General features: G+C 36.7%; 1 long non-coding RNA gene across 1 annotated transcript in view; it reads right to left on the reverse strand.

Annotated features, from left to right (window-relative positions):
- LOC134287952 (uncharacterized) overlaps positions 1-25,689 on the reverse strand; it is a 746,963-nt gene that overhangs the window by 131,077 nt on the left and 590,197 nt on the right. Inside the window, exon 2 of the long non-coding RNA XR_009997655.1 lies at positions 15,543-15,569. This is a non-coding gene — a long non-coding RNA (uncharacterized LOC134287952). The remainder of the gene's footprint in view (positions 1-15,542; positions 15,570-25,689) is intronic.

A 25,689-nucleotide genomic window follows, 5' to 3' on the forward strand; every position in this document is an offset into this window, starting at 1 on the left:
CTCCAGTCGACTTTTTAGATCCCATTTAGGTCCCATCTGAACTGTACAAAATTTCAGCGCAATCGGTGAAACTATAATTTAGCGCAAGCGGTTCAAAGTTTACATAGGATTTACTATGGGAAAAGTTACACTTTCAAATAAAAAATCCCAGAGGTCGCCCCTTGTCTCCTTAATTCAAATTGATCAATGCTTCTTGTAGAAAAACCATTTATGAAACTTTTCTTCGAAGACCGCAAAACAATTGGATGTTGTGGAAAAAGTTATTGCTTTATTACCAATTAGCAGTGGCGTAGCAAGGGGGGTGCGATGGGTGCGGTCAGCACCGGGCCCCTGATTTCAGGGGGCCTCCAAATCAAGGAAGGTTGAATAAAGTATTTTAAATAGCGAAAGATTCCTATAATTTCAACACTTCGCAGAACTTTTAATAGGTATGTGGGGGCCCCTTCGTGATTATCAAGAGTTTTTTTGGAATGGGACACACAGATGGCCCCAAAATTAAAAGAAAAATGTGTTAGAGTTTAAATTGAATTTTACGAAATTCAGTATAGATATGGAAGTAAATTCATGAGCATTGTCAAAACGTCCCTGGTATCCTAGTTACAGGATCAAACATAGTTGTTGACTTAGCTTAAGGTAGCAGCTGAAATTCAGGGGCCGCAGTTATGAAAATTAAGATCTGCACACATGTCAGGTCAAAACCGTAATAACAATAGTTTGGCGATTTTTTTTTTCTTTCATATGAAAAATAAGTGAAAGCAATGTATCCAACGGTTTCATGAAGAATTTCTTCCGTGAAGGGTTTCTGCGAGATTGCCTTCAATTTATCTAGCAGTTACTTCAAAGATTTCTACAAAAATTCCTCTAAGATTTACTTCAGAACTTTTTCATGGATTACTTCAGGAATTCTTCTAAGCATTGATTTTGGAATACTTGAATTGATTCCTTCAGGAACACCAAAAAATCCTTCAGAAATACCTCTTTGAATCCCTTCATAAAGTCCTTCGAGGATTATGTCATGAAGTCCTTCAACGAATTCAGCAGATGAACCTTAAGGGATTTCTCCAAGAATCTTTTAGAGACTTCTCCAAGAAGGAATCATGCAGGAGTTCCTCATGGAAAATACCTTTGATGAATTTCTGAGATCATGCTTGATCAGGTATGACTCTTGAATGGATTCTTGTGAGATTGACATATCCCTGAAGGAATCTTTGTCACATAGCTTGAAAAAAATCCTTGGAGAAAAAGAAGTCCTCTCTGGAATTTCTTAAACGATGATTGAATCGTGAAAGGGCAATTGAAAAAAAAATGCCTAAGGAATCTTTGCACGATTTTATACAGCAATTATTGGAAGAACTTCTGAAGAAATCTTTGAAATGTTCGAAGAATGCTTCGTAAGAAATCCCCACCTTCAACTGATTCACAAATTCTCTACAGTTAACGAATTGAAACCAAATTTTTACAGTAGTCTAGTATATATATGTATTTCAACTTTTTGGTATCGGTTCAAATTTAGGATGCGTTTTAGTGAAATTCACGACATTTTCAGTTAACGCCCTCCATGTGGACATGTTCAGGCTCCACTTGGAACAAATAATTAAAGCTCTCTGGTTTGTTTATGTGCATCGTGCCTGGTTTTAACCCAGCTCCAAGCTTATGTTTCACTGACAACCGTTCCTGAAACCTATTGACGAGCATAAAGATGATTCGATAATGTATAATCATTAATTGTTCCAAGGCGCGATAGCATGATTTTAGATTTTAGCATGTGATTGTACAACATCTTTTGACCAGAATCTCATTGATAACTGCTCAATTAATTATATGTAAACAATAGACTATAAGAAGAAACTGTGCAAAATTTGGTTGATTTTGGTGAAGTAAGAAAAAAGTTACGTTAGTTTGAAAATGGCACATTAATTATCGACTCACCCTTTAACTTTTCGAAATTTTTTGGGCAATAGCTCTAGAAATTTATTAGGCAAACCCTACGATATTCCCTTCAGATATTAATTTCTTTGGAAGTTTCATTGGCAGTCCCTTTGCTAATATACTTGACTTTTGTAATTCTTTCAATAGTTCCTTTCGAAATTTATTAGGCAGGTACTTTGAGAATTCCTTACTTAATTCGTAAATAGAGGCGGCAATTTTAGAAAATTCCTCCATTAATTTCTCAAAAAAAATTCTTTGGTAATTCCTGTGGAAATTTCATTTGATAATTCCTTGCGAATTTCCGTCTATTGTTACTTTTGAGATTTTATGAGATACACTCTTGCGAATTAAAAAAAAAACAAGCATACAATGGAACGGCCGAAGAAAATCTCAACAAATTATCTAAGGAATTTCCAAAAATCTAAGGAAGTTCACAAACAATTTGAAAAAAAAAAACTCAAAAATTGTTTGTAGGAATACCAGTAGTTTTTTTTTATTTGCCACTGTTCTTTGGGGAATTTCTGTGACAATTCTTGAAAGAATTCTTTCATTTTTTTAATTTGAATCAGTTGAATCTTTGAAGAAATCGCAAGAGAATTTATTGGATGAATTAATAAATAAGTCTTTGGAAATACTCCTGAAGAAAGTTTGGGAGGAATTTCTAAAGCATCTTTGAAGGAATTCTTTTAGAATTTTCAATAAATCCTTGGTAGAATTCCTAAAGCAATCCCTGGAAAAAGCCCAAAAGTAATCTTTTATAGAGCTCTTAGAGAAAGAATGCTTCATGCGACTTGTAAAACCTGCGCAGAGGTTCCTAATAAGATATTTGAAGAAATTCCGAAAGATTTGTTTGAAGAAAAGTTAAGGAAATTCTTGGAAAAATCCCGTAGGATTGTTTGAAGCGATTCCTGAAGAATTCTCGATGAGTACTCTTTATGAAATCTTAAACATGCATTAATCACTTAAAAGATCCTTCTAGGCATTCTTAAAAAAATCTCGAAGAAAGTGGCAAAACAGTCTTAGGGGGAATCCTTGTAGAAACTTCTGAAGAAATCATTTGATTTTATCGATCATTTATTATGTAAGCATATACGCTCCTATTTTCATCCTACTGAAAACAAAGGAATGAAGCGCTTTTTTTCTATTTTTGTTAGAAGTGAGCACAAATGATAACAAAAATTACGTAATCAATCGGCGCGGTAATTGCTTTGTTTTCGAATAGGATGAATTTGGGATTGTTAGATTACTAAGACACGTTAACCCTATCAGGAATCCTCGAAGATTTTTTTGGACGGAATTTCAGGGGAACTTCTGGAGGAATCAATAATAAATCCTGGATAAATGCTTGACTGAGATGTTGAAGGAACCTTTAAATGTTTTTTTTTTTTCGGAATGAGAATGAGAATTTTAGAGAAACTCCTTGAAGAGCCCTTGCAGATTTAAAAAAAAAAGCGTTGCAGTAATTTTTTAAGGAATCCTTGAAGAAATTTCTAAAAGAATTTTTGGAAAAATTCTTAAGAAATCTTCAAAGGAACGCCAAGATAGGTAATGAATACTTGAGGAAATGCCAAGATAACTTTTTGGATAAATCAATGGAGAAATGATTTACATCCGTGGAAAAATCATTTAGGGGATGTTTGGAGGAACTCCTGATAGAAACTATGCAGAAATGTTTGAAAAAAAATCTAATAGGACTTTGAAGCCTTTGCAAGAATGTTTTGAAGTACTCTGAAATAATTTTGAAAACATCCTCGGAGACAACACTGTTTACATGAAAGAGTGTTTAGAGAAATATTGAATGACATCCATTCATGAATTACTTGAAACATTCTTGAAGACAAATTCTTATTCAAGAAAGATTTTTTCAAAGAAAATGATAAAGCAATCTTTGAAAGAAAGAGACGAACCAGCCAAGGGCTGAAAGTCTCTTTAATAAAGACAAATCAATCTTTGAAAGAATTCATAAAGGATTACTTGATGCAATTCATAAATAAATTGTTAAAAAATTGTCATAATTCTTAGAAAAAAAATAACGTTCATTGATGGAACTCCGGGATGTTTCCTTGCAGAAATCTTCGAAGAAATTCTTAAAGGAATACAGAAAATATTTTTTAACCTTCAGTCAATAGATATAATAACTGGTCTTAGTGACTTAGATACCCAACAAGGAATAAAAACAAAAACCTCCAGTCAGTCAGTTGGCCACCACTGCCACCATCAGGCTAATGTTGAGAAGTCAAGATTTTTTTTAACGCTTTGTACAAAATACAAATTTGAGAGTTAGAAGAATAGATTTAACATTGTAAAATATGTATATCTGTAATTATCATGTAGCCCACAAATTTGGTACCGCACCGGGCCCCCAAATTCCGAGCTACGCCACTGCCAATTAGTGATCCAACAAACGGCTTTTTGTTTTGTTTTATCAGCAGCACTGTAGCTGCTGCCTTAAATGGCTCCATTGATCTATTAGAAATTTCTTTAAATAGCTCACGCAAAAAAGGTCCATTATCTGGATGGATGTAAGACCTCTAACATTTTTTCATGGATTTTCTTTTATTTTCAAAACTTTCTGAGAATTTTAAGCGGTTCTTTCAGGAATATTTCCTGGGATCCCTTTGAAGACTCTTCCGGGAATTCTTTGAGATATTCCTGCACAAATAGTTTCAAATGTGTTTTATGAAATAACATAAACCATGTTGGAGTTACTATTTGAGGATTACCTGAAGGAATTTCTATAGATATTAGGATGGCTCAAGCTAGTATGGAAAAACCACATGTCAAAAAGTTCGATGGGCCCCCATATCATTTCGTTCTATATGATGCCACGATGCTCTGGCCAAATTTTCAGCTCAATCCGGTAACATTCAGGCGGTGCTAAACTCGTTCGAAGTTTGTATGGGAGTTTATATGGGAAAACATCGTTTTTTGCATTTTTCTCTTGAGGGATTCTAATTGTTCTTAAACCACATAATCAATTATATAGATATATAGCCTTGGATACGCCGAAAAACTTTGTCGAAGACTGCAACTTGATCAGACACTTGCAAAAATAGCTATAGCCTAGACCCTAGACAGTACGTACCCATTCAATGAGATTTTATTGCTATTGTTATTCCTTAACATGATAAATGTTAAACACCACCAGATGGTCTGTATGTAATATCTTTTCTTACAAGTGTCGGATGACTTTGCGGTCTTCGGCAAAGTTTTTCGGCACATATAAAACTATATTTCTATATATTCGGTTATGTGATTGAAGTAAAAACAGTGCCCCTTTCGAGAAAAATGCAAAACACGATGTTTACCATATAAACTTCCATACAAACTTCAAATGAGTTTAGCATCGCCAAATATTAACTGATTTAGCTGAAAACTTGACCAGATCATCGTGGAATCATATAGAACGAAAAGAGAAGGGGGCCCATCGAACTTTTAGACATGTTGTGTTTTGAGTCACGCTAATAGATATGTTTAAAAATTTCCTGATGGGATTTAATTTTATTAAAACTATTTCAGAAACAATCGTTGGAGTCCCTGGGGAATACATGGAGGAACTCCTGAGATTCGCCACAAAAGTTAGGTTAATTGGACGCAGTGGCCCCAACAGAAGGGTAGCACAAAAATCATGAGATGGCTTTTGAAGATTTCTTTAGTAGAATTTTATGAAAAATTCTTAGAAAAATTTAAGGAAGAAATCCTGGAGAAGTTTCTGAGGAAATCGTAGAAGGCATTTCTGAAGGACATCCTTGAGGAATTTCTGAATTAAATCGTGAGGAAGTTTCTGAAGGAATCCTTGAAAAAAAAATCTTCGGTAAACCGAGCAGAAATTGCAGACAACTAGAAGAGTTGTCTAATGAATTGTTGAAAGATGATTTGGAATAAACCCTGAAAAAACTCTTGGAGGTGCTTCTGAATTCTAGAAAGTATTTCTTGCGCAATGTCTGAATGATATAAGTGGATAAAATTCCCTGATACATTTTCCTTAGAGGTATTTGTGAAAATTTCTAAACCTTTCGGGACGCGCTCCTTCAAGCAGTCGAAACTGCACCTCGCTTACGCTATATACGACGAACGAAGTTTTTTGGTAGTGTTGTACTTTTTACTACAGTGCTACGTCCTGAAGGGTTAAAGGAATCTCCAAAAGAAATTTCTAAAAAAAACCTTTTTTAAAGGAATCTCCAGTCTTGTAAACATTCGACACTTTTCACTACCTTCATTTCGTTGCCGCAGTCGTGTATCTGCTTGCTTTGTTACATTCGTGCGCTACCGTTACCTCTTACACACAACACGAGCGGTAGAACGAATATCAATAAACATAAGAAGGAGTCAAATCAATGCCGTATGACACGATGACATTTGTCTCTAGCTTTTCGCATAGATTTTCAGCCAATTTCGATTATGAATGTTAATATTAGTTTATCATTGCATGTTGAATTAAATACGACACACATATGGCCAACACAGGTCTCATTATCGAAGAAGACGGGAATAACAAAAACCGAACCGTCTCCCAAAGACGCAATCGTGGTGAAGTGCATTCGTTTGACATCGTTGTTTCGTACGGTAGTTTGATTGCTTGTGTGGCGAATGTCGGAGTCAAAGGAGGCCAAATATCGACGAAAAGGTTCGAATGACTGTGATCTAACAAGACTGGGAATCTCTGAGGCAATGCGTGGAAAAACTGGAGAATGCTGTGTAGTAATTTCAAGAAGAATTTCTTGAGATATTCCTGGAGAAACGTTACTAAATAAATCTTGAAGTGATTTCTAAAGGAGCTCCTGAAAAAATCTCTGAAGGGATTTTTTAAAGGACACCGGAAAAAAAATCTGAAGGAAGGTTTCTAAATACCTCCAGGGCAGCTCACGATCCCACTTGTGGAGGAGGAACTCTCAGAAGAATCTATTAAGAATTTTTTGGAGAAATTCCTGAAGAGACGCCTAAAAGAATACCCAGAGTAATTCCTGAAAAGAACCCAAAAAATCGAATTTTACTATGACAACACTGGTTTCTCAACTTTATAGCATAATTCTTATGATTATAGTTTTTATAGTACCTATCCTTTGATTTACATACGTTCAAACCTTTCACACACAATACAACTATTATTCTGTATTGATGTTTTTTACTAAAAATAGCACTTCACTAAAAAAAATTAAAAAAAAAAACTTTGGTCACGCCGAATACGCCGCCGCCGCCGCCGAAAAGGACGCACGGCGTGACGCTGGCGTCACCGCCGCCGCTGCCTCTAATTACTATACACGCCGCCGCCGGTGAAAACTGCTTCGGCGCACACGTCTACCCCCCTAGCACACTCTTGCCATGTAATTCAAGGATGGTCAAACTCAGAATTTTTAGCATTGGGCGAAATGTAGGTCCGGGACTATGTTTTGAGTCGAAGAATGTTCGAAGTGTTACGTCTGTTTATCTGTTGTGTGGTATTATATTGAGTCCTAAAAAGCCTTAAGTTTCCCGATGATTTACTTGTTTTTATTTTTTGATAGGTACTTTTTAAAATGATAAAGAATGTACCATTAAAATATAGATTGATATTTGATTTGGGCAAGTGGTTCAGTTGTGTGTACTTTCCGCTAAACTCAGTCCATATAATACCAACTGAGATGATTCGTAGTACACGGTGGGATACTTAAAATATCTAGCCGTGAACAAAAACTCATATCAATAGGTATGATATTGATTGAGTTATAGCAAATGTTTAAAATAGATTCCATTCCTAAATAGTCTCATACCTTGTTTGCTCAGATATTTCGAATTATGATTTCATCCAGTCTCGATCTTCTGATCGATTGTCAATTGTCATCCCCACCAAAAAACTGGAAATGGGGTAAATGGTGGTTTACAAAGTAGTTCACGTGGCAGCCCAAAACATTTCCATGATCGCATTACTGAAGTTCGACGACCGACGTCCAAGCCCAAACCGTATGGGAGATAACGTGCCATCCTGCACGTTACAAGGTGTAGCTTGCGGAACGCATTATACGCCGTGCGTGTAAATAACGTTAATTATTTACGGTAAACAGTTACCCGGTGCTGATGCGACGCATCGTTGTTGATGCCACTGGCACTGATCGCAAATTTTTTTGAATTTTATTCATTTTCGCAGTTTGTTTGTTATACAACCTGGAACTGCATTATTATTTCAAGAAAAAATAAAAACATTTAAACCAATAGGCTAAGATCCTTATGTATTCCTTCACCATACAGTGTACCAGCTACAATAGAGTGTATTGTAATGGAAAGGTTCGCTAAAAGTTGTGCACATTGTAGCTACTATACATTTACATTCGATCTTTATGTAACAATATATTATGCTGTTTTTCTAACGTTTGAACCATTCACTTTACCGAAATATTATTTTTCCGTGCATTTTTAATTATTTATTCGGTTTTAGATTTTTCCGTGCTTTGTTTTGTTGATGTTCGTGACTTTTTTATGCAAAGGAAAGGAAAGAGAAAAAAGTGAATAAGTTGAAACATCTATTTAAAGTCAATAAAATGATTTGGGATTTTTCGACTGGAACTGGATGTTATTGCAAGGGGCCTGCAACTCTAAACTTTGTAGTATTTCTGGCGAGAGTATACTACTAGTATTTCATCGTATTTGCATAGCAAGCCTTGCGCCATGGTAACGCACATTAGAAAGAAGTTATTTGTTTGTCCATGATGCAGAGTGAAAACTTGTCACACATTTCTTTACGGGCTAGACTACGGGTAAAGGTTTCCATAATGGTAGGTGTTTTCCTGAAATAACAGAAGTTTGCAAGCTGTTTCTTGTAAATCTATTCTAGATAGGATGAACCAAGGACCGACTAGGTTTCATAGCAATATATTGCCTGCCGGCGGGTGAATAACGACGTCAAATTGGAGGCAGAATGAGTTTTCACTGGAACTACGCGCAGTCTTGATGGAATGTAGTAGCCCCAGTTCATTGTGACTAACAGTGAAATATAGGAAATATACGTTTATGTAAAAGTTCGCTTGAGCATACTCGACTTTGTTCCCAATCACACAGACTTCAGCATTCTATTTTCTCCCCGCTTAGGTATAAGAGATTTTGCAACAATATAACTGTGTCGACGGCACTGTATCATGACGTCCGGAAACATAATGTCCCAGATCTTTGAAACGCATTTTGTGGAATAATGTTCAAACATGGAGCTTCGTCACAAGGTTCTGAGAGAGAAGGATTTTTTAACGCATCCAAGCTTTTAGACGTTATTTCGCATGAAAATTCGCTACAACGATCGGGGAATTATTGCACCAGATGTTATGACCCGGCCCTAAATTGACCGAAATAATAATAAACTTTTCATCAAATCTGAAAACGCACACCGTAAGGAAGATCAAATTCTTATTACGATAGATTCCTTGATAGATTCCCATTAAACCAGACCGTCATATCTTCAATTATTTTTACTTATTGTAAAAGTATTCAATATACCACCGTTTCTTTTTTCCAACATTCAAGAAAATGATGATGCCGATGTGTGAAATCTCACAGAGTATCCTAAACCCAACAATAGCACATCAGCAGCCAGCAGATTTTGACAGAACTTCTCAAAAGTGCATAGATTTTGTCGAAGCAATCTAAGCAATCCGGGTTACTGTGCCGAAAATATTTCCGTAGTATTTTCTAGTATTTTTGAATACTAGCAAAAGTTTAGAGTTGCAGGCCCCTTGTGTTATTGCGTAGAAACGGCTATCTCAGTTTTATTTTTTGACGTTTTATTGAAATTGACTTTGAGTACAATACAACACAAAACACATATCACGAATTTAAAAAAAAAAAAAAGGTAAACCAGATGCCTGCAGATCCAAGAGATATGGCGGGCTAGGTATATAGAGTGCGATGAGAGGAATACGAATGCAGGTCAACCCGGAAAGACGCAGGTCAGATTACCGCGAATCAGTGGATGAGATCAACACTATTCTTTCTGTATTTGCATTTAGAGGAGTTTTCACACCTTCTCTCATGTGAACTTACCTTCGACCATAACCGAATCAAATGCGATTGACGAAATTTATCTTTGTCGTAGAGCCATCTTTAACATATGGACTGGACTGGACACTGAAACGACTTCTAATATAGGATCGTCCGCGGCCTCACTTTTTAATCGAACTTGACAGTTTTCTCATGAGTTGATATGTATTTCAAACTTTAGTCAAAATGGAGCCTCAATATTGCAATGACGGTTAAAGCACGCTGTAATGATACTTATGTACCTCGTCACCCACTTCATGCAATTATATTAGTGGTCTAATAACACTTAGCGCGTTCGGCATAGTTCCATCATGCCGCCCAAAATGTTGCCACAAATAATGCTTAGTTTGCAAACCCGGTTATCTGGCTAGTGGGGCATGAGAGCCTAAGCTTCAGCTGTTAATGCAATCAGAGACTACTCAGACTTAGACGACGGCGATCCTATATATGAAGGGTTGTCCAAGACACTATGGTGAATTCCCGAAACGCATTCTAATACTGTTGAACTTGATGGGTTCTAGTCCGCACTATCAAAGATAGTTCTATTTAACATTATTTTTAGGTTAGTTTTAGTCTTTAGCTTTCAATAAGATGCCATTAACAGGATGAACATGACAATATAATATAACATTATATGGTTTATGTAATGTAAAACAATACAACATAACAAAAGACAATCATTCCAAAACCATTTGATTAAATGTGTAGCCAGTAGTGAAGTTACAATTGAGGGGGTTAGAAGCAAAGGGGTGTAAGTGACAAAACCCCACTTTCGAGTAAATGGGGTTTAAAGGTTTTCATCAATTTTTCATCCCATACAAAATGTACGGAGTTTCAAAATCGACCAAATTTTCTACGATTTTTTGTAATTTTTCTAATCATCATAAAAATAATCTTAAAAAGTTCCTGAAAGCTTGAAATCAGAAGAATTTTTTGATATGCTCAGCTCAAAATCGACAAAATGATCACTTACACCCCTTTGATTCTGGGCTCCTCAATTAAAAACAATATATTTACGGCACACCCAAGAAACAATTTTTGCTTTATGAAATGTTTCTTAAAGCAACGTTATATATTTGCATAATTTTGAAATAAAACTGTTCTTCAACTCTTGTTCGCCCAAAAATGAGAATCTATTCAACGTCAACCGTTATATAAGCACGAATAAATGAATGTTTATTCAATGATCGTTCATCGGTTGTGAAACTCTTGTTCAACGTTAGAACCATCAGCAATTTACCCAAACATCATAAACTTTTCTTCAACGTTTATTAAACAATGTTGTATGACGCCATTTGTTTAATCATTTAAGAATGGTTTTAAAAACCATCAGAAACAATAATCATTAGCGGCATAGTGCATAATAACAAACTTTATTCCATATTTATTCCACCATAATACAATCAAATATGCTGGGGCCGTGATACAACTCACGAAATTTATTTCTATTAATAGATATGGTTTAACAATTGCTACAAAAACGATTCTTAAACGTTTCTTCAATATCATTGTAACAATAAAATAGCAAAAATGATTTAACTTTCTACATTTCTGCATTTGTATTGATTCTGGAATATTTCTCTCTGATTTTCAGGAATCAGAAATCCGAATTAAAGAGTCGTTAATTATTGTGCCACCCTACCTTCAACTAATTCGCAAATTGTCTACAGCTTACGAAATGAAACCAAATGTTTACAGTAGTTTAGTATATGTAGTATATGTATTTCAACTTTTTGGTATCGGTTCAAATTTAGGATGCGTTTTAGTGAAATTCACGACATTTTCAATTAACGCCCTCCATGTGGACATGTTCAGGCTCCACTTGAAACAAATAATTAAAGCTCTCTGGTTTGATTATGCGCATCGTGCCTGACTTTAACCCAGCTCCACGCTTATGTTTCACTGACAACCGTTCCTGAAACCTATTGACGAACATTGAGATGATCCGATAATGTATAATCATTAATTGTTCCAAGGCGCGATACCATGACTTTAGATTTTAGCATGTGAATGTACAACATCTTTTTTAGAACTGTTAACTAAATTTATTTTATATCGATCGGAATCTCACTGATAACTGCTCAATTCATTATATGTAAACAATAGACTATAAGGAGAAACTATGCAGAATTTGGTTGATTTTGGTGAAGTAGGAAAAAAGTTACGTTAGTTTGAAAATGGCACAATAATTATCGACTCACCCTTTACATCAATCGGTAAATTTCAGCAGTATATAAAAATTCAATCCCTGAGTCGAATACATATGCTTCTTAAACATTGCTTAAATATTTTATTCAACTAACGCTGTGTAACGCTTGTGTATATTTCCAAGCAGCTATAAAATATGAACATAAGGAAGCTGTGCCCGGTTTGACCGGTGCCACCAAAGTGGATACCAATACCAAACAGAGGATCCGCCAAGGATCCACTTCAGCTGCATTTTCTGGTGTTTTTGTTGCTGATTTTGATATCGTTGGAGCGGGTAGTGTACAAGGTGAGTCGGAATGCTTGTGAAACGTGAATATTTTGAGCTGCTGCAAGAAGTTTGTTCGATCTTCAAGCTTGTAGCCGCAGATGCTTTTCTTAGGCTCCTAATCAGCAATCGTGTTTACAAAAAGGGGCAGGCTGAACAACGATAATTAAGTGATACAGTACCACTGCTAATCAACGTTGCTTGAATAAAAGTGTAACATTTATATTGAAGAAACATGATAACAACTTGTTGTTAAGCTATATCAGTGTGTTTGAATAAAATGATCAAGCAAAAGTTGTTAAACTTTAAATAAGCTACTTGTTCGATTGATGATCATATGTGAAATAACGGCATCTAATACGTCGGAAGCAGCTTGTATTCTATCATTATTAGAGCACTATTAAACAGATGATGTGAATATCTAAGCAACTGTCTTTGAACTTTTGTACCATTGGTTATTCAATGAGCAGAAATATGTTTAACAAACGTGCAGTTTTCACTACATGAAACATTTATTTGCCATTTTGTTCAACATTTACTCTTGTACAACTGTCGGCGCCTTTGTAGCATATTTAATCAACTGGCATGCTTATTAATGATTTTGAATTGTTACTTGGGCATTTTATTGTTTGAGATCATACAATGTACGGTATGTTAAAACCCACGTATCAGTATTTAGAACAAATCATTTACAAGAAAATGTATGGTTTTCCAAAAATATATATACCTACATATGGAGAAAATTAGTTTTTTGTATTGTTACGCTACTTAACAACCTGTATAATATATTGAAAAATCTTATTTACAATTCACTGTATGGTTTCTACATTACATCTTACTGTTTTTGTATTAATATTTTCATGGTTTTATGGTTCTAAATAGTGCTGTTACAATACAACGTTCAGTTTTTCTACTGCATTTTTTTTTTCGGGGAAGCTTTAGGATTAGTCAGACGTCTATTTTGCCCATAGAGCGTTTCCAGCTCAAAAAGCGAAAAAAAGCCATTCTGAACCCGAAATTTTCAATTTGAATTGAAATTTTGATCATCCGCTGCGCTGGATGTTATAAATCATCTATTAGCACATCAACATATGACCATTTTTCATCGCTCAACTTTTAAAAAAGAGTATGAAGAAATTTTTTTTTCTTCAAAAAAATATAACTCGAAAACGGTTCGTTGGATTGAAATGATGTATTCAAAGCTATTTCAGGATCTATGATAGATGGCATCTTATTAAAATTGATGATGATGATGATGATGATGATGATGATGAGTTAAAATCGCTGAATCCCTTCGGTACCCGGGTAGAGGTAAATAACAAACCAATAACTAAAGAATAACATATTTTGTCATCATTTCTAAATTTGCAATTCTTTAGTTCTTTATGAATAGCTCAGAATAACACATAAATTACAAGGTATGCTTTCATTGTCAAACTTGTAATTGACGAGTAATTGCTAAATAGTATAATAACATAATAATAACAAATGTTACTATCATACTTTCCTGCCACAATATCAAAACAATAACATAATTTACCATCATATTAAAATATGTTATTATTTTGACATTCGTTTTGCTATTATTTTGTTATTACAATGGCAAAATCAGTTATTCTTTAGTTGTTATGCCATAGAAATTAAGTTATTATTTTTGCTATTTTAACTCTTATTTCAAACAAACTAATATCAAATTTTGCCATTCAAACATTCTATTTTAATGGTAAAATTTGCCCTTCATTTGCCATTTCGCTCTACCCGGGTAGTCAACAAAAGTTGCTAACTCGTGACAAAAGTCTGGCTACTCCACGAACTTAAGTCCGGTCATCAGTTCTTTCAACTCCCTTACCCCCTGTGTGTAATCCCGCAGTACAAAAAATGAAAATTTGCATAATATTTTTAGTGTAGTTACTTTGGAATATATATTAGGAAGATAAGATAAAAGTAGTTTTGATTGGAACGGGCTCACCAAGTTTAGTCTCCTATCGTCTATCGAAATTTAAAGCGCTTGACTTGAAGAACATCAGCCGAACTCGTTAGCACATCCGAAAGTCCGCTTGTTTTTTCTTCACACACATGAAACGGCAACCCGGGAGGAAAACCGAGTCAGTGTCGATACTGATATCATCACTACCGGAGCGCGAGAACTGGAATCTTTGCGGAAGGAAGTTACTTTTCACACACGGAAAATTGGCCAGCGGGATCAAGGTAAGGAAAAACACCTTGATCGCGAACAAAAATTCATTTTCAAAACGCGGAAAAATGACAAGCGGTTTAAAAGCGCATCCATTGCGGCAACGCCCGTCCAAAATTAATCTGTTTCGTTTCGATAATACCCGAAAAGCCCAAAAAGGCGATTTGATTCATCTCATATTTAAAGAATACTTAAAAGATCATGTTTGGCTAAAGCAGTAAAAGCTAGAAATAATTTAGCATAACTTTGGAATCAAATATTTAAGAAATTGCTTTTTTTGCATGTTCTGTAGTGTTGAGGGTGCTACGGTGATATGATTTTGTTGCCGCTTATCGTGCGCAACCAGAGCTCACTAATACCTACATCGCCAAAAAAAATTAATAACAAGTAGATCCTATTGTTTCAATATGATTACAAATAGTAAAAGAAATCAGTCCTCATATATCTATTTTGACTAGATACAAGCACCCTTTTCAATTCAATAATTTTCTAATCTTTGAAAGGTATAATCAACTTCACTCCGGATCAAATGTATTCAAATTTTGCCATTTAAGCGTTTTCAACATAATATAGCAGTTTCTTAAAAAAATTTCGTCAGCAGGTGTACCTATTTTGAGCACTTGCCGCTATAACTAAGTCAATATAAAACCGATTGATTTGAATTTTTGTTCAGGGTTAGATACTGTACGTGCCTAACTCTATACAAAATTTCAAATGAATCGGTTTGAAATTGACTTAGTTATAGCGGCAAGTACCCAAAATAGGTACACCTGCCCAAATGGTACAAGACCCTACATACTTTAAAAATACTTGTTTGGAAACATAAGCATTGTACCTGATTTTATTGAAAAGAATAGAGGAAAAGTGATGAATTTTCCCCCAGATTACGGTACCTACGTAGGCTTTAGAAATAAAACTTATCTTTTATAACTAGCTTTTACTTACCTGTTTTAATAACAAAAGTTTCGTTATCTGAAATAAACAGAAAAACAAATATTTCAATGTACAACATAAACAATATTGAGTTTTCTAACATAAACAGTAATATTATTTCAAAAAGTGTGATTTTTGTTATAATTAATTCGTATATTTACATTAACATATTCAATTATGAAAAAAACTAGCAATGAGAAACTAAAATATCACTAAATGTAAAATAAGGGACAATAACATTGAATGCATTTGAGGGACCGTACACAAATTATGTTATTTTTTGAGGGGGGAGGGTGGGGGGTGGGGGTTTGCAGAACGTGACGACTCATACAAAAAATGTTCAGGTTCCATACAAAAAGCGTGACATAGGGGGAGGGGGGTTAAAAAAAGTCATTTTTTGCGTGACATAATTTGTGTATCACCCCTTAGGTAAAAAATATATTTGGAATCATGTAGCGAAGTCGCATTAGAGGATTTGAGGAACTAAGGCGGCGGATGGCTGTCGATGTTTCCGATATGCGATGCACCATAATTGCGTTTTTTTTTTTTGGTCGTTAGGCTGATACAAATTTAGATTTTCTCTTATGCATAACTGTCCTGATATGAGAAAAACGCAAATAGATGAGTGTTCTAGAAAATTTTAGAAAATCCAATTAGGCTCAGTGTACCAGTTATGGATATAGTACCTCAAATTCGCCATAGTTGTGATGCAAATCAGCAAGAAACTTTTGGAGAACAACAGATCATTCACAAAAGATGGTTGCAACCATTCAAAATTTGCTCCAATTATGATAGAAATAAATCATTTTCCTTAACTTTTCGGCTTTCTTGCACCCTATTTCGCCACAATGTACCAGTTATGGCTAATCCCGTAAGGAATGCATGTAAATAGTGCGAAGTGAAACACAAATTAAGAAATGTGTCCATAACTGGTACAGGGTTCCTATCATTGGCACACGCCGTAATAAATACTAAAAGTAGTTTTGGCTCCGTTTCTATATTTTTCCTGTAGAGTATGAGAACTAACCAATCATTTGACATATCGATGACATTCGTCGGTCTTCTTCTTATTTTTGTAGAAATAGTTTTCCTTAGGTAGTGGGATAACTGGTACAGGCACCCTAAATCTAAAACAAAATCTTAAAACAGCTATTCATAAAAAAATTGGTAAGTTTTTGGTTGAGTCCCATTCAAATACCTAAAAAAATACTCGAAAAAAAGAAATGTATAAGAAACATTTTAAAAAAGCAGGGCAGTTTTTTGCGAAATACTGATAACAACTTGAAAAGTTAGAAACTTAAAAAATAAATAAAATGTTTCGCAAATAAACATTGATCAGCTGTCGTGGGGCGCCAATTGGGTTTTTATTTGTTTTTTTTTTAACTTCATGTAAAATAGCTCGATCTTTCCCGAAATTGGAACAATGATAAAAAGAATAGTTGATCAACTTACAGTAAAAATTTTAGATTTGTTGATGCACTTTTCAAAAAGTTACAGCTGTTTGACCATTTTTTGAAAAGTGAAAATTTTGCCTGATCTCCTCCGCTTGCTCCTTCTTACTTTAAAAAAAATCTATATGCATGTTCTTTTTTTTTATTTATTCTAGCAACTTTTCAACTTTCTAAAAAAAATATATTTAAATATCGAGAATTGAAATAGAAAATGGAGCCCCCATCCACATTAGGGTTTAAAATTTTCGGTATCTTTTCGGCCAACTGATGAAGTTATGTTTTAACTCCCTAAATTCCAAATAGAGAAACAATAACTCAAAGCGAGCCCACCAAATTTGTTTCCATGATCGTGAAAAAAATGCATATGAAAGGCGGTAATTAAGTCGGCTAAATCAACATGTGCGATATGGGGAGCCACTTAGTAACCCATATATGTGTGTTTCAAAAAGAAATCAAAGGTGAGATAACGAAAAGCGAACCAGTGTTATATTTAGACGTGGGCTTGTCTCATATCTGACCAGGAGTGGTACACTCTTGATAAGTTTAATAACTTCATATCTTTATAAAATAACGAAGCAATGTCGCACGCTAAGACCGCTCAGCACCTAGAATGTGTAAGACCTACTCATAAGTGCATAATTTCCAGACCAAACAAAAATGTGTAACAGTTACACATTCTTAAAAAAACAGCTCGTGCACTCTTCTAGATGCGAAATTTCGATTTTTTTTACCAAGGTCACTAGTAAACCTAGCTAGATTGCCGTACATTTTTTTTGCGAATTTCACGATTTTGTGGACGCAGGAGCTGATTTTGTGAATGTGCAAGGATTACACATTTTTGGTGTAGTCTGGAAATTATGCACTTTAGTGCTGATCGGTTTTAGGGTGCGCTTGTATCCTAATCTGTAACTAGGTAGAGCTGAGATATTCTGCACTCACTCGCATAGCAGTCTCATTAAAAATTTGGTCACTTACACTGCCCATGATCGCATATCAGTCCCATCTTTGCTGGGTTTCCTATTCATATGGGACAATTATGCGATCATAGGCAGTACACTCCCGATCAAAAGTTTGGGGTCACCCCCTCAAAAACATATCATTTGTTTAGGCCCATATCTCCGCCAATTTACGTCCGATTTCAAAACCCTAGGTGTTATTCAAAAGATAATAAGTCAAAGTAATATAAACTTACGGCAGTGTCGCTGGAAATTGGGTTGGCCAAATTTTAAGATGAGAGCGGTAATATAACCTATTTTCTATAAGCTTTCTACTGCTTTTTACCGAACTGGGCTAAAAAATCTAGGAAAAAAGTTATTAAGTTAATTGACTCTTGATGTCATAGACCAAAAGTTTGGGGTCACCCCTCAAAATGATGTATCGGCCAAAAATTTGGGGTCACCATCGTAAAACATGGAAAAGTCATTTGTTGATATCTTTGTCATCTTTCACTCAATTTTAATTCTTCTTGGCTTATTTGAAACATAATGAATGGTACTTACTACATAGACATTGAACCACACATATTTGTTGAAATTTACATAATAAAACTTAACGTAAAATTACCTCATTTTTTAAAATGTGATGAAATGTGTTAACTTTACATAACAATTTTACACATAAAAATCGTTGAGTACGTTAAATTAAAGACACCAAACGTAATTTTAGTTAAGGTGCCATTAGACTGTTTGTCATTATGACAAATATTTGCCATTGAAGTCCGACATTTATTCAAGGTTGCTATGATTCACGTTGTGTTGGTCATTTGTTGGGCTTGTTTGGCCAAATATTTGTCACGTCTAATGGGTCCTTTAGTTATCTTCCAAATGAGCCAAAAAGAATCTAAATCACGTCCAAAGTTCAAAGTTTTTTTTTTATCTGTATTAACGAGATTTTTAGCCCTAGGCTAATTCATCTCGGGACCCACGCTTTACTTCCCTTCCGAAGGAAGAACTCACATTTTGCGAGTTTATCGGGAGTGGGATTCGATCCAAGGTCCTCGGCGTGATAGTCAAGTGTTCTAACCATCACACCAGGTCCGCTCCAAGTTCAAAGTTACTTTAACTTAACAGAGATATGAGCCTAAAAAAATGACATGTTTTTGAGGGGGTAACCCCAAACATTTGATCGGGAGTGTAACTCAACAGTGATATGATATGAATAAATAGTATTCATTTTCAATTATCAATGCTCAAAAATACCAAAGTATGTGCGACTCATATCGAAAGTACTCGTATAACAGTCACATTATGCATTTTTGTACTTTATACTGTAACAAAAAAATTAACAATTCTATGGCAAACCTAATATTTTTATTTGGGGTCTCCAGCTGGTTTGTGTTTGTTTCACAATCTAAAAATTCATACAATGGCAGGCAAAAAATCCCTTCAACTAACTGCGAAAGAGCTCAAAGAACACTAAGTTGAAGAGAGGCAGGCCAAGTCCCAGTGGGGACATAGAGCCATAAAACAGAAGAAGAATATTAAGAGACGAACCAGCTCAGGGCGAAAAGTCTCAAAAATAAAGGAAAAAACCCTAATTAATCCACCTAGCGGTGATGATGCCTTTCTCGTGCTTTAAAATATCCTTTCAACAAAACTCAAGCGACGTGTTGATGACATTGACATAAATACAAAATGGAAACTGCTTGCTAAATCTACTCAATATGGATACATTTTGTATTAGCAGAACATCCAATATTCAGAAAATATAAGACAACGATCCAAAATTCAAACCAAACAAGTGTTATGTAGACGTAAAATTTCGGTCATCATTTTTTGACTCCGGATATCTACCCCAACTAAACTAAGCGCCATCTTGAACATTGAGACACCATCTTGGATGTGCTGGTATTCATTTTTGGATTCTGCACCTAAAATTACATAAAATAGTCACGTATTGAATTTTGGCATATCGTTTTTGGTTTTCTGGTTACCAGTTTTGGACGAAGACCGGCATTCTTCCCTATTCAAACTATGTCATATTGCAGACCTTGTGAAACAGCGCACACCTTTGGGTTTCTGATTACAAATTTTGAATTCTTGACATATTTCCATACAAAATATGCCCATAATCCTTTCAAATAGGCGCTAACTTGAATACTGGGCCATTATCTTGGATTTTGGACCGCTATCTTGGCTACTCTGGTGGACTCCGAACATATTTCCCTTACCAAATACACTTATTTTACATAGTTTTAGAGCTCAAAAATCATTAAAACAGCCGCCATCTTCTGTTGACGCGATCAAATTCTTATATTTCCATTCAACGTTGACCCATCCTGCTATAAATTTATACCTTAGGAATCTGGAATTGTACGATTTGATGAGATCGCTTGAGATTTGTCTATATTTTGTTCTCTTTCATATATGAGAACTTAGACCTATTCGTCACTGTTGTTCATACCTAATGTTTATCAGGCCATTAAACAAAGCCACGATTTAATTTTTCACATGAACGTTGGTTCTGCTACACAACAGCTGGTCTGTTATGTGATCTAAGGCTATTTTCTTGCTAACCGTTCATTAGATTATCAAAAAATCTGCGATCTGATGTGTCGTATGTATGGGTTTGGTTCATTTTTATATCTGGTAATTTCCGGTGGTATACTCGGATCTGATTCCATGACACTACCGGTTGTCCCAATTATGGTCTGAGATTATTTTATTGCTAATTCTTCACCTTCACCTAATCACCGCGATTTGATTTATCGTATGTATGGGTTTGATTCACTTTTACTTCTAATCACTTTCGAAGCCACAGCTGAACCCGCAACACTACCGGGAATCTAATGTGGGCTGACCCTATTTTTCCATCAGGTTGTCGATAAGTCGTGATCAGTCTTGTTAGAGATCACAGTCATTTGAACCTTTTCGTCGATATTGGGCCTCCTTTGTCTCCGACATTCGCAACACAAGCAATCAAACTACTGTTCGAAACAAAAATGTCAAACGAATGCACTTCACGACGATAGCGGCTTCAGGAGACGGTTCGGCTTTTGTTATTCCTGTCTTCTTCCATAATAAGAGCTATATTGCCCATCTATGTGTCGCATTCAATGCAACATGCAATAATAAACTAATATTAACATTCATAATCGGAATTGGCTGAAAATCTATGCGTAAAGCTAGAATTAGACAAATGTCATTGTGTCAGATGACATTAATTTGGCCCTTTCTTATGTTTATTGATCTTCGTTCTACTGCTCGTGTTGTGTGTAAGAGGTAACGGTAGCGCACGAATGTAACAAAGCAAGCTGACACACGACTGCGGTAGCGAAATGAAGGTAGTAAAAAGTGTCGGATGTCGTCAAGACTGGTCGTGATTTGATGTACCGCATCCATGGATTTGGTTAAATTTTACATTTTACTTCCCGGATCTGATTCCGGGTAACTACCGGCTGAACCAAATATGGTCTGACACTATTGTCTTGTTAACTGTTCATCGGTTAACCAAAAACGTTGCAAATTGAAGGTGTCACATGCAGGGTTTGACAATTTCGACGGGACTCTCAGAACCAATTCCGGAACACTACCAGTTGTCTCTAGTGTGATCTAAGGCTATTTTCTGGCTAACTGTTCATCAGGTTATTCCAAAAGCCACGATTTGATGTGTCCCATGCCTGGATTTGGTTTACTTTTATATTTGGCCTCTTCCGGCCACTAAAAACCGATTCCGAAACACTTGCTGGCGTGGTTGCATTAGGTAATCTAAAAAGCCGCTATTTGATGTGACGCATGCACGGGTTTGTTTCTATTTCAGATTTGATCACTTCGGCAGGACCCCGGAACCGGTTCTGGAACACTGGTTCAGATATGGTCTGAGATGATTTTCCTGCTCATTGTCCATCAGGTAATCGAAAATGCCGTGATTTGATGTGTTGCATGTATGGGTTTGGTTCAATTGTATATTTTGCCACTTCCAGCGGGACGCCTAGAACCGGTTCCGGAACACTTCCGGTTCAAATATGGTCTGAGATGATTTTCCTGCTCATTGTCCATCGGGTCATCGAAATGCCGTGGTTTGATGTGTCGCATGCATGGGTTTGGTTTACTTGTATATTTGGCCACTTCCAGCGGGACGCCTAGAACCGGTTCCGGAACACTACCGGTTCAGATATGGTCTGAAAAAATTATCCTGTCCATTGTCCATCGGGTCATCGAAAATGCCGTGATTTGATGTGTCGCATGCATGGGTTTGGTTCAATTGTATATTTGGCCACTTCCAGTGGAACGCCTAGAACCGGGTCCGGAACACTACCGGTTCAGATATGGTCTGAGATGATTTTCCTGCTCATTGTCCATCGGATCATCGAAAATGCCGTGGTTTGATGTGTCGCATGCATGGGTTTGGTTCAATTGTATATTTGGCCACTTCCGGTGGGACACCCGGAAACGGTTCCGGAACACTACCGGTTCAGATATGGCCTTAGACTATTTTTCTGCTTACCGCTCATCAGGTTATCGAAAATGCCATGGTTTGATGTGTCGCATGCATAGGTTTGATGCGTTTTTATATCTGGTCCCTTCCTGGGGTACCGTTCCGGAACACCTAAATGACCATAACTCCGAAACGGCTGGACCGATCCGAACCATTTTCAATTGGAAACAATGGGACCAGATTCCCCGCCGAATGAACCGTCGGTCGTTAAAATCGGTTGAGGTTTACTGCCAAAAAGTGATGTGAGTTTATTTGTACACACACACACACACATACACACATACATACACACATACAGACATCATCTCAATTCGTCGAGCTGAGTTGATTGGTATATGTGACTCGACACTCCGAGCCTTCTATCAAAAAGTTATTTTTGGAGTGAACATATAGCCTTTCCAGTACACTTAGTGTACGAGAAAGGCAAAACGTTAATTGTTGGAAAAAAATAACAAGTATTCAATGGTTTGGATAAGTAACTTGATGGGTTTGATTCATGTTTTGGAGAGCATTCTTCGCCGAGGAATATAGTTTTTTTTTATTACCACACAAAATAAAACTCTCTCTCTCTCTCTTCTTGGCGTAACGTCCTCATTGGGACAAAGCCTGCATCTCAGCTTAGTGTTCTATGAGCACTTCCACAGTTATTAACTGAGAGCTTCCTCTGCCAATGACCATTTTGCATGCGTATATCGTGTGGCAGGCACGCACTGATAAAATACTTTCGTAAAAGCTCAACGAATATGCTTCGTAAAACCAGTTTTCGTAAATTGAATGCAATTTGCGTAAAATGTGCTGTCCATTCGTACCACCACGCTGAAACACTACAAATGGAGTTGTATTATGTACGAAATCACGAATCCGACTGACGCTAAGTTTGCTCATTCGTAGATTTTAGCTCCCGCTTTGTAGAATAAAACAAAATAAACAAATGTCGAACGTTTTCTACTAACCATGCGTAAAAAGAAAATTTCGCTTCGTAGAATGCAACAAAGCTTTGCAGCCATCACTGATGTTTGAGTGGAGCGCAGAGACAACAAAGCAACCTGTTTTCATGTGCATATGATCATTCCCTATCGGTGTTTGGAACGAGTCGGATGTGAATGTCCGTTTCTCTTCGCGCGGTAGCCTTCGTAGTTAGTAGAGTTTTTTTTTCCCTCGCGCTGAGGGTTTTTTATATCGGTAGTATCCTACTAGTGCGGAGTGTAGTGCCGCAAGGCGAATCCCTCCGATGTTGGGGAGCGAGTTGCATAGCAACATCGTCCAGCTCTAATCTCGAGGCAAGCATAACTGCCCATCATAAACAACGCACCACGACGACGACGACGACGCCGGTAACGACGAAGTGAAAAAGTCGACGATAAAGGTCATCAGCGTACAACAGCAGCAGCAGCCCAAGCCATCGCCACCAACAAGCTACCTACCTACATATAGGTATACAAAGGCTGTGCACAGACCAGTTGAGTATTTTGTATCTTTTTCGCCGCTCTATTGTTCCCCAGTCCACCGTCTAGCTCGCAGTAAAAAATTATTTCGATTTGAGTTTCGATGGTACAGTAGTTCCCCCCGGTTCACGGCCCATTCACACCACACTATTTTTTTTTAGTTTTAAGTTTTTTTTTGAGTTGCTATCCTTTCTATTCTTTGATTTTTTTTTGTTTTTTTTCAACATTTTCTCATATTATATTAGTATTTAAGTAGATACAAACATTGAATTGATTTTTTCTAAGTTGCTATCCTTTTTCTATAAGTTTTTTTTTTCCTCTTTCTTGCCCCTTTTCTCCCGATATCACTTTACTTCGTATTAGAACAGGTGTTGAGACTATTTTTTTTTGGTTCGACACCGTTTTTCTCTGCCGCATTTTAACCACAGTGGTTCAAAACCCCTTTTTTCTGGATTTATTTTTGCTTTTTTGACTTGGTTATTTTTCTCGACGTAGGACTATTGGTTGAATTCAGGTAGGACCACGTCTTCGAATTAGTGCTTTTTTTTTAGTTGCTATCCTTCTCTTTCTTTGTTTTTTTTTTGTTTTTCTTTTTTTTTTTTCTCCTTCAATATTTTTTTTTATAGATATTTAAGTTGGTAAACGATTTTTTTTTGGATTGTTGTTTTTTTTCCCGTTCTCCCGGTTTAACTTTATATTGAACATCTGGTTGGTTATATTGGTTTTTTATTGCCATTGTCTGGCATAAGGTATAATAAAATAGGCCTGCATGGAAACGAATGACACTGGTGGGAGTTCACCGGATCTCGTAATTTCATCCGATGATGAGACAGGCTCTGGTCTGTCAACTATTTCAATAGAACAAATTCAGAATTCTGACGCCATGGAAACTGGCGATAATGAAAACGATCCAGGGGTTCCCCATGTACGTTGTGTTGTTTCTTCCGGAATCGTTCCAATTAGTTCTTTGGTGAAAGAAACACGGTCCCAGCCCATGGTAAAAACTCCCTTGGCTACAAATTTCTCTCAGCCTGGCATTTCTTCTCAGCCCGCTGTATTCTCTTCTATCCCTGGATCTTCTTCTAACCCGGTGAGCCCCCGCCAGAAAGTTTATCCACCCGGATCTAAGGGTCCCTTTCTGGTTTTCTTTCGGCCCAAACCGAATGGAAAAAAATTAAACAAATTACAAATCGCAAATGATCTGGCAAAATCGTTTCGCGGAGTTCTGGAGATAGACTCACCCAGCCGCGACAAACTGCGTGTCACAGTAAATGACCCCGATCAGGCAACAAAGATCGCTAACTTTGAGCTCTTTACGCGGGAATATAAAACATATCTGCCTAGCCTCGAGATAGAGTGCTACGGAGTGGTCACCGAAGATAATTTAACCTGTGCTGCAATCATGTCTGGAGCTGGTGGGTTTAAAAATCGTGCCGTCCCACTGGTTCCAGTACTTGATGCCGTCCAAATGAACAAGGCACAAACTGACGGCTCAAAACAACCGTCGAATTCTTTCCGGGTGACCTTTTCCGGCACCGCTCTTCCGAGCGTTCTCGTGGTTGGGCTTCTTCGATTACCTGTTCGCCTCTACGAACCGAAGGTAATGCATTGTGCAAAATGCCAGCAGTTGGGACACACCGCACTTTACTGTAGCAATAAACCACGTTGCGGTATGTGCGGTGAACAACATGCGGAGGGCTCCTGCAATATGGAGCCAAAATGTGCCACTTGTGGCGAATCTCCGCCCCACGAGCTCAGTGCATGCCCGAAGTACGTAGAGCGGGAGAAACATTCCATAAACTCCTTAAAACAGCGGTCAAGGCGATC

The sequence above is a fragment of the Aedes albopictus genome, chromosome 2, assembly GCF_035046485.1.
Source record: "Aedes albopictus strain Foshan chromosome 2, AalbF5, whole genome shotgun sequence".
NCBI lineage: Eukaryota > Metazoa > Arthropoda > Insecta > Diptera > Culicidae > Aedes > Aedes albopictus.